Below are 11,427 nucleotides of genomic sequence, written 5' to 3' on the forward strand. Positions count from 1 at the left end.
TTTTTTTTTTTTTTTTTAGTTTTTCCACTTTTGTAAAAAAGATAATCTTCAGAATGAAACTATCCCCACCCACCACTAAAACGTAATGAATTTTCACAATCACATTTAAATTTATTTTTAAAATATTCCCAAATAATGTGACAATTCAGTAAACCAAACTATATTAAACAAATTGTTTGGCATGAAGTAGACCAATCACTTAACAACTAGCCTTTACAATCTGTAAATTATTTCTCTGATGTGCAAACAGTAACCTACACTTACTGTGTGTTCACAGTGTTTTAAACTATTCCCTCTCTTGTTGGTCAACTTCTCTGTGAACATGTTTAAAACACAACTTTAATTGCCAAATTAAAGAGAATTCTGGCATTGCCCTTTATTTACTTTTAAAAAAAAAAAATCAAATTTCCTTATTTGTGGAATAATAGTCATGGATTAGATAATTTGGTTTTCAGTGCTGCTTTGTGGAGTGTTCTGGAATTTACACGTGGAACTAAGCTACTCTATCATATCATCACCATGATATCACCTACGGCTCTTATGGCTCCTATTGAATAAAGCAAAGTTGTTTGACTTTCCACCTAAATTCTATTCATGAGATCTGCCTCCTGCTGATTAAGACCAAAACTATCCCAATGATCCCAGTAGTCACTTCTTTAACAAGTTCAAGTCAAACATCCAACTGCACCAGTAGAAAAACAAGCCAAAGCATAGAAATATGTCTTAGTGTTTCCCCTGCATTTCCTCTGTTCTGTGGGTATTTTATGCTATGAAATCTAATTTGCTTTACAGGCCAGTCCATGTTTCTTCCTTCCAGGTGTGTATACCTAGAGAAAGTAAACATAAGTAGTATGTATGTTAAACCAAGTTGTTAATGGAATTTCTATGTCATATTTCATTTATTCATTCGTTCACTCATTCTAAGTCTCCCAACTGTGCTGTTTGTAGATTCAAATATTTACTGTTTCCTAGACAAACTTCCAGTATGGGGTTGTCTTTTAAAAATATCTAAATTGAAGCATCCCTTTATGGTGTTCCCATAACAATTTGAGGGCAATAGTGAAAGGAAAATATGATATTTAGCAAATGGGGAAAATGCATACACAAATGTGCACATCCGTGCATATAGATATGCATATGTGAAATGTGTGTGTGTGTGTGTTTAAATTTATGGTTTGAAAGGCGTTTGCCAAAATCCAGGGCTCTGTGTAAAAATAGCTCCATGTCTGCATCAGTTAGTTTCTCTTGGAAACTTTAAAAAATATAACATTTTTTGATGGCTTTACCCTGCACTGCCCAGCTACATTAAGATAACAGTAAACTACATTCTTATGGCTGTCATAACATTTAGCTTGATGCTGTTTGCAATGTGAGTAATCTATTAAGATATATAAGGTGCAAAATGCTGCCTTTGTGTCTTGGAGTTCCAGCTATCAGCTGTAACAACCAAGTGCAATTACTGCCAGTGTGGGGCCTGGCTGCTTCCCACCACGGCCCTCATCGGCCAGAGAGTTTGTAGCAGTGACCCCTGGCAGCCTTGGCCACCACCACTGGGACCGGCTAGACCTCCTTCTCTCGGGCTCTGTTCCCTTCACTCCCTCCCCTCGCCTCTTTCTTGCCTGTCATCAATCTTACTAAAATGACAGCAGACAGATGTTAGCCTTTGCAAAGATCAAATGAAATCTATGGCTCTGGGGCTGTTCACCAAGGAACAGAGCAGTCTACACCCAGCACAGGCACACACACAAGCAGCAGTCCACCTAGGATCGATTTGCCAGCCACTGCACAAGTCTTTCCATAGGTACTGGCCGTTCAGAAAAGGATGTTGACAAAATTTAATTCTTCAGCAATTTCAGAGAGGTATGTTGATGAAACTTTTGGTGATTTCTTGTAAGTGTGCATCTGTGTGTGTGTGCACATGCATGCTTTTGAGAACAATTATTAATGCTCAACTTAGAGAAGACAGTGTTTACTTTGGCCTCAAATTCATAGTTTTTAACTCCTTTTTCCAAATGTTGAACTGTACCAAAGACTCCCCTGCCACTTGCCCTGGAGTTTTCAGATTTCTATTACAGAGCAAACATTACTCCATAGCATAACTATGCTGAATATGCCCTTGTCTCATGCAATTTCTTTACATCAATGTACAGGATTATTTATCCCCAATAGAAATGTTTACCTAATCTGGAAAATGTCAGGCCATATGGTGTATATTGTATGAATTTCATCCGTCCTTTTTAAACTCGCTTCGAAAGTTGGTTTTTTTCTGGCTACCTCTTTGTTGTGGACCAGGCAGAAATGATTAAAGGGGGGATGGAAATTAGAAGATGGGGGCAGGATAGGAAGGAAGCAGGGAGAAGCACAGATGCTGTGGTGGGGGCAGCTGCTTTCTTTTGCTGAACTTGACAACATTTATACACCAAAGGCCGAAGAAGTCTCAGGATCAAGGCAAACTTCATGCAAAGTTATGGCAAATCCAGAAGAGAAAACAAACCACATCAACAGTGACCTACAGATGAATATGATGCATTATTAATCATAGCATCCCCACAGGCTAACTGAAAATCAGAGAGACCAAATCACCTTTAGGCTCTTATTTCCCTCATCACTTCCTAGAAATAATGAAGTCTTAACTGCATGAAGAAAAGAGCAACCCTCCGGTATTTTGAGCTGAAGCAAATGTTTCTATAATGTATCTTTCTACAGTATCTTGGTGAAAGATAGATAGCTATTTAAAATAAGCAATATCAAGGAAGAATAAACTATTATGTTTGTGCCAATGCTTATTCATGGTTTTATAACAAGACATATCTGTTTTCTTCATATAAATCTTGACTCTATATTTAGAGTTTGCAAACAATGATTCTAGTTTTTGGCTGCCTGCCACTTCTGATAGAAAGCTGGAATAGCCACACTACAGTACTACAACGTTAAAAAAAATCCCAAAATTCCATGTGTAGAACTTCCTAATAGGCAAGAGAGAAGTAGAAAGCGTTCATATGTGTGTAGTAGAGAAAGGAGGACAGAGGATTTCAAATTTCAGGGAGGGACTTGAGTGGATTATTATTACCTCTTTCACCAACTTTCCTAAGTTAAGGGTATCTTCCTGCATTATGGATACCAAGTAGGAACAACCACCTCTCTCATCTTTTGGTGTTCATTTAACGTCTATTCAAAAGATCCCCAATCTCTCTTATCTGCTCATTGTTTGTTAGTTTGGTAACTTTTTATTGTGATTGAATGAAGGTTTACAGAGCAAATCAGTTCCCCATTCAACAATTCATATACATTTTGTTTCATGTCATTGATTTGCTTCAAATATATCTAGAAGTATAGTACAACACACAGACAAAGTTGTGAAAACTTCTTAACCATAACCAAATACTTTGAGGGAATGAGTCACTGGGCCTAGAGGCTCAGGTCCATAATCTCAGGGGACATCAAGTTCAACTGGCACAGAATAGTCCACAAAGAAAATGTTCTGCATCAAGTAGTGAATAGTGACTGGGTATTGAAAGCTTATGAGTGGCCATCTAAGGTCCACTCTCTCGATTCTTAAGCAGCAGCTAAGCACCCTCCAAATACCACCATTGAACCGTTCCAACTTTAATAGCATCAATAACAGTGTCTAGTACTCTGGTATTTGTCTAAAATTCAAGATCTCTAAAAACAAAGTTATTGTCTTCTATCTCATTTTTATTACCAATAGTGCTGAAACCAGTTAGCGAGTACCTGAAAATTGACATTAGCTTAACTTTTTCCTTGGTGCTATTGAAAGGGGAAGGCCTTCGATGAGGTGGATCGACACAGTGGCCGCAATGATGGGCTCAGACCTAGCAAGGATTGAGAGAATGGTGCAGGACCGAGCAGGGTTTCATTCTGTTGCATGTGGGGTCACTATGAGTCGGAGTCAAATCAAAGAGGATAAATATTGTGTTAGTTCATTATTATAAAAAGTCAACAAAAGGTTTATATATGGAAGGAAACTTTCTTTGATGGTTACCAGGGTTGGGAGGGAACACTGCAAAAATTAAATTAAAAAAAAAAATAATAAGAGTTAAATATTAGAGAGTCTTGGACATCTAGAACATTATGGCCAAGGTGGAAATACTCTAACAGTTGCAACAGTTGTGAGGCTGCTACTAAGATTCTGAGAGGAGAATTTTAATGAAAATGATGAGAAAGTCAACAAAAGATCTGTCTTAACCTGAAAAATATTTCTGTAAATATAAGAACTAAATACAACGGTTAAGATTTAGCATAGTTCCAAGGCTCAAAACTAAGCCCATAATATTGACATCAAATAAAAAATGAAAGATGACTAATGGCTCTTAGTCCTGAAATTAACTCAGACAAAATGAGAAAGTAGACTTCAGGGGAAAAAAAAAGAGAGGGAGAGAGTAAATAAGGGTTGATAGTGAACCACATTTTAGGAAAACTTTTATATTAGTCTGAATTAAGTTCAGTCTCTACGTTGAATATATTACTGGTAAGTTGTTCCTAGTCTAAAAGAGAAAAAGAAAGCAAGAACAGCTTGATATGTAAACAGATAGTCTATCTAGAATTTGAATAACCAACCTAGGTTATTTTCAGCACCACAAGCTTTATATCACATCCAGAGAGAAAAACAAGAAAAAAAAATGCATTACTTCCATTTATAACCAATGCTGTTCAGTGTATCAATTAAAAGCACAAAGTGCTTTCCCCCACATTCCTTCCACCCAGTTTCCAAATATTTATTGGTGCATTATGCTAAGCATTTCATCACAATTAATGTAGAAGTGAAACAAAGCCCATAGAACACACTAAGCTTTTCATTATGAAAGTGCATTGAAAAGAACAAGGATAAAATTGTTAATATCTTAAATAAGAGTATTAATTATTAAACATAAGTAATAATATATGGAATTATCTGTTAAAGAAACAGAACATTTTTTCTAGGTTGTTTTTTTTTTTTTTAAAAAAAGTCCCCCATTCTTGTACTTTGAATAATAGCCTTATTAAGTTACATAGATAGTTGAGAAATATACTACTAACTCAGATGGCATAAATAAGGATATTGACAAGACTACAAAAGTAGGAATTAGAATCCCACTTGGGATTCCTTAATTCTTATTTTGAACAATTTAGGATGAGGCAAAATTGAAAATAAAAAATAATCAAGAGCATATTTGGAAATGTTGTTTCATCTTTGCAGCTAGGAAAACTCAGAAAGTGCATAATTATTGAAACAAAAATAAATAAAGGAAAAATTTTGTCCTGAGTATTCTCAGCACACAAATCAACTTGCCTCAATAATGTCCATTTATAGTGCCTAAGGCACTTGACTGCTAACCAGAAGGCTGGCGGTTCAAACCCACTAGCCACTCCTGGAAAGAAAGATGGGGCAATCTACCTCCGTAGTGATCCTGCCTCAGCAACCCAAGGAGGGGTCGCTATGAGTCGGGGCCAACTCGATGGCACACAACAACAACAACAAAGATGGACAATGAAGAATTCTGGGTTTTTTGTTGTTGTTGTTGTTTTGTTTTTCTCTACTTTTTTATTGTGATTTGAATGAAAGTTTACAGAGCAAATTGGTTTTTCATTCAACAATGCATACACATTTTTTTGTGACATTGTTTTTTTCCCCAAAATGTAACAGAATTCTTCCCACTACTTCCCTATGTTTTCCTTTTCCATTTTTCCTTCCTTCCTATCCTTTCCTGCCTTCTGAGCTTTATCACTGGGCAAAAGCTGCTCTTTTACTCCCATATAGCCAATTAGTCTTCCTGATGTGTACCCCTCTAATGTTACTGTGCACCTTATATGCCTATGTACTGCTTGGCTGAAAGCTGAGCTATGAGTGTGAGTTCATTTCCAGGCTTGAAAAATGCCTAAGAGTCAAAGTCTCAGGGATTCCACTATTCTCTATTTGACCAGTAATTCTTGTCATTTTTGTGTTTTTGAATTTTGTTCCATATTTTTCCTCCCACTCTAAGCAGGATCTCTAAATTTGATCCCTTTCTGAGGGGTTGGTGTTGGTAGCAGGCATCATCTAGTTCTTCTGGTCTTAGAGTCATTGAAGGCTGAGGTCCTCATGGAACATCATATCTTTAGACTAATTGTTTCCAGATGACTTTGATTTTCTTCACTTTTCTTTACTACAGATGAGAGGAGACCACTAGTTGCATCTTAGATGGCTGCTTGAAAGCTTTTAAGACCCCAAGTGCTACTCACCAAAGTAAGATAAGATTTTTATGCAGCATGTTGTGCCAGTTGAACAGGATGTCCCTAAGACTGGGTCCTGAGCCTGCAAGCCTAGTGATTCTCTCTCAAGCTGTTTGGTTGTCTCTGAGAAGCTACGTCAACCCTTCTGTTGCTTGTGTAGTGTAAGTGGATAGTTTTATAGCACAAGTGCACATATAAGGTTATGTTCAATCAAATCTATCATTGTTCTTGGGTATATTCCTGTTCACCTACCCTCACTTGATCTTCTTACCTGTCTATGCATTTACTTGTAGCCTGGTATTTGGTGCTAGAGGTAATGCAGTATTGTGCATGTACTAGTATTTGCCTCTGTTGTCTATAACCTTTATGCCCATTTCTGTGTCTTTCCTTTCCCCAATGTCATCATGCTGGTCACAGACTCTTGCCATATACCATGCCTCCCCTCACTCGGATAAACATGTGACCCCCAAATAGTCCAAGATTTTCCTTCCCCTTCCCTGCCACCTTCACTAACCAACAAAGTGAATTGCCTTCCCTGAGTAAACCTTTCCTGAACTTTTTACAATAATGGATTCATACAATATTTGACCTTCTGTGATTGACTTATTTCACTCAGCATAATGTCCTCCAAGTCCATCCACATTGTGAGATGATTCATGTATTCTTCAGTATTGTTGCATAGTATTTCATTGTGTGAATGTAGCATAGTTTTGTTACCCATTTAGGTTGTTTTCATCTCTTTGCTGTAGTGAATTGTGCTGCAATGAACATGGGTGTGCATATGTCTATTCATGTCCTGTCTCTCACCTCTTTAGGGTATATTCCCAGTAATGGAATTGCTGAATCAAATGGTATTACTATTTTCAGTTTTTCAAGGAAATGCCATGCTATTTTCCATAATGGTTGTATCATTTTACAGTCCCACCAGCAGTGTATGAGAGTTCCAATCTCTCCACACCGCAACTTCACCAGCATTTGTTATTTTCTGTCTTGTTGGACTTTGCTATTATTACTGGGGTGAGATGATATCTCATTGTTGTTTTGATTTGCATCTCTCTAATAGCTAGTGATCATGAGCACATCCTCATGTGTTTGTTGACCATCTGTGTATCTTTTTTTACTGAAGTGCATGTTCATGTCCTTTGCCCATTTTTTAATTAGATTGTTTGTCTTTTTGGTGTCAAGGTGTTGAAGTTTTCTATAAATTTAGGAAATAAATCCCTTGTCAGATGTGTCATAGTCAAATATTTTTGTCCCAATCTGTAGGCAATCTGTTTACCCTTTTGTAGAAGTTTTTTGATGCACATAAGAATTTAATTTTTATGAGGTCCCAGTCATCTAGTTTCTCTTCCCCTACTTCTGCATTTTGGGTTATGTTTGATAGTCAATTTATGCCATAAATTAGGACCCTTAGATTTGCCCCTATTTTATCTCTAATGAACTTTATAGCTTTGGGTTTTACATTTAAGTCTTAGATACAGCTTGAGTTTGTTTTTGTATATGGGGTGAGACATGTTTTGCTTCAGTTTTCTGCAAGTGAATATCCAATTTTTCCAGCACTATGTATTAAAGCTGGTAACGTAGTGCTCTGGTAACGTAGTGCCTAAGGCACTTGACTGCTAACCAGAAGGCTGGCAGTTCAAACACACCAGCCACTCCTCAGAAGGAAGATGGGGCAATCTACTTCCGTAGTGATACCATCTCGGAAACCCAAGGAGGAATCACCATGAGTAGGGTCAACTCGACTGCATATAACAACAACAAGATGTGTTAAAGAGGCTCTCTCTCTCCTTTTTAATGGGTTTTGGCCATTTATCAAAGATCAGCTGTCCATAGATTGATGAGTCTATTTCTGGGTTTTTTATTCCATTCCATTGGTCTATCTGTCTATAATTGTACAAATACCGTGCTATTTTGACTATTTTGCCTGTATAGTTGGTTTTAAGATCCAGGAGTGTGAAACCTCCTACTTTGATTTCACTCTTTAGCAGCACTGTGTTTATCCAAGGTCACTTTCCTTTCCATACAAATTTAGTGATTGGTTTTTCCATGTCCTTAAAGAATATTGATGGAATCTGGATTGGAATTGTATTGAATGTATAGACTGCTTTGGGAAGTATTGACATTTTCACAATATTCAGTCTTCCCATTCAATGATATGGCATGTTCTTCCATTTATGTAGATCTCTTGTAGTCTCTTGTAGTAGTGTTTTGTAGTTTTGTAGTTTTCTTTGTATAGGCCTTTTTTGTCCCTGGTAAGATTTATTCCTAAGTATTTTATCTTTTTGGCAGCTATTGCAAATTATATTGTTCTCCTTATTTCCTTTTAAGAGGCCTCTTTGTTGATGTAAAGGAATCCAACTGATTTTTGTATGTTGACTTTGTATCCTGCCACTTTATTATTAGTTCCAATAATTCTTTTGCTAAGTCTCTTGGGTTATCTATGAATAGGATCATGTCATCTGTGAATAGATATAGTTTTACTTCTTCTTTTCCAATTTGGATGCATTTTATTTCTCTTTTCTTGCCTTATTGCCTTAGCTAGGGCTTCCTATTTGTAAATAGAAGTGGTAATAGAGGGTATCCTTTTCTGGCTCCCATTTGCAAGGGGAATGCTATGACTCTTTCTCCATTAACAATAATGTTGGCTGTTGACTTTGCATATATGCCATTTATTATGCTGAAGATTTTCTCTTCTATCCCTATTTTGCTAAGTATTTTGAGCAGGGTGGGTGTTGAATGTTATCAAATGCTTTTTCTGCATCAACTGATATGACCATATGGTTCTTTTGTTTTGTTTATGTGATGGATTACATTGATAGGTTTTCCATCCTTGCATACCTGATATGAATCCCACTTGGTTATGATGTATTATTATCATTATTGATGCGTTGTTGGAATCTGTTAGCTAGAATTTTGTTGAAGATTTTTGTGTCTATATTCATGAGGGATATTGGTCTGTAGTTTGCCTCTTTACTGGTGTCTTTCCAGAGCTTTAGGATCAGTGTTATGCTTGCTTCATAGAGTGAATTTGAGAGTATTCATTTTCTATGTTCTGGAATAGTTTGAGTAGTATAATCAGCTCTGTCCTGAATGTTTGGTAGAATTGTCCAGTGGAGTAGTATGGGACAAGGCTTATTTTGTGTGGGGAGGGGATAGTTTTTTTATGACCTGCTCAATTTCTTCTTTTGTTATGGGTCTCAGACTAGGTTAGTTTAGGCAGGTCTTGTGCTTCTATAAATTTATCCATCTCTTCTAGGTTTTTGACTGTTGGTATACAGTTCTTCATAAAATTACTATTATCTTTTTTATTTCAGTTTATTCTGTTGTGATATTGCCCTTTTTGCTTCTTATTCATGTTATTTGCATTTTCTCTTCCTTTTCCTTTGTTAAATTTGCCAATGATCTGTTGATGTTGTTAAGCTGATAGAAGAGTCAGCTTCTAGTTTTGTTAATTTTATCTGTTTGTTTTGTTTTGTCTACTTCATTTATTTCTGCTCTATCTTTACTCTTTCCTTGCCTCTGGATACTCTAAGCTTCATTTATTGTTATTTTTCTAATTATTGAAGTAGTTGAGTTAAAGTGTTGATTTTTATTCTTTCCTCTTTTTTGATATGTGCATTATATATGATATAGATATATAGATATGTTGCTATATATTGATCTCTGAGTACACGTTTCACTGTGTTCTCAAGGTTTTGGTAAGTAGAATTTTCATTCTCATTTGTTTCTAGGATTTTTTTGTTTCACACTTTATTTCTTCTGTTACCCAGTAATTTTGAGCAGTGTATTATTCAGTTTCCACATATTTGATTTTTCTTCCTTAGTCTTCATTTCTAATTTCATAGCACTGTGATTCAATAAGATGCTTTATACTATTCAATGTTTTCTAATTTATTGAGGTTTGTTTTGTGGCCTAACATATGGTCTATTCTGGAGAATGATTCATGTGCACTGGAAAAGAATGTGTACTGTGCTTTTGTTGGGTGGAGTGCTCTATATATGTCTTTGAGGTCAAGTTGGTTGATTGTGTTGTTGAGTTCTTCTGTATGTTTGTTGAGTTTTTTTCTAGTTGTTCTGAACCTCCTTGAATGTGCTGTGTTAAAGTCTCCTACTACTATTGCAGAGTTTTATATTTTTCCTTTTGATTCAGTTAATATTTGCTTTATGTGTGTTTTAGCCCTTTCATTGGGTACATAGACATTTATTATTGTAATGTCCTTTTGGTCAATTGACTCTTTTAACATCACATGTTAGAGGTGCCATCAAGTCCTCTCCAACTTATAGGGACCTCATGTACAGCAGAACGAAACACTGCCCAGTTCTGTGCCAGCTCCATGACCTTTGCTATAACCTGAGGCCATGGTTCCAGCTACTGTGTCAATCCACCTTGTTGAAGGCCTTCCCCTTTTTCATTGTCCCTCCACTTTTCCAAGAACAATATCCTTCTCTAGGGAATGGTCCCTTCTTACAATATGATCAAAGTAGGTGAGACAAAATCAGGCTATTCTCGATTCTAAGGAGAATTCCAGTTGCACTTCTTCCAGGACAGATTCATTAGTTCTTCTAGCAGTCCATGGTACTTTCAGCATTCTTCACCAACACCACATCTTAAAAGCATCAACTCTTTATCTGTCTTCCTTTTTCATTGTCCAGCTCTCACATGCATATGAGGCAATTGAAAATGACATGGCTTGCATCAAGAACACCTTAGTCTTCAAAGAAACATCTTTGCTCTTCAGCGCTTTAAATAAGTACTTTACAGCAGATTTGCTCAATGCTGTATGACTTCTGATATCTTGATTGCTGCTTCCATTGGTACTGATTGTTGTAGTTGTTGTTAGGTGCCATCGAATTGCTTTTGACTTATAGTATCCCATGCACAGCAGAACGAGACACCACCCAATCCCATACCAACTTCATGATCCTTGCTATTCTTGAGCTCATTGTTGCAGCCACTGTGTTAATCCAGCTCATTGAAGGCCTTCTCCTCTTTCACCAACCCTCCACCTTACCAAGCATGAAATCCCTCTCCAGGGAATGGTCCCCTCTAACAACATGACCAAAGTAGGTGAGATGAAGTCTGGCCATCCTCGCTTCCAAGGAGCATCTCGGGTGCACTTCCTCCAGGACATATCTGTTAGTTCTTTTGGCAGTCCATGGTAGTAACTTCAGCATTCTTTGCCAAGACACAACTCAAAAGCATCAACTCTTCTT

The sequence above is a fragment of the Orycteropus afer genome, unplaced genomic scaffold, assembly GCF_000298275.1.
Source record: "Orycteropus afer afer isolate SDZICR_OR568_19922 unplaced genomic scaffold, OryAfe1.0 scaffold00046, whole genome shotgun sequence".
Lineage (NCBI taxonomy): Eukaryota > Metazoa > Chordata > Mammalia > Tubulidentata > Orycteropodidae > Orycteropus > Orycteropus afer.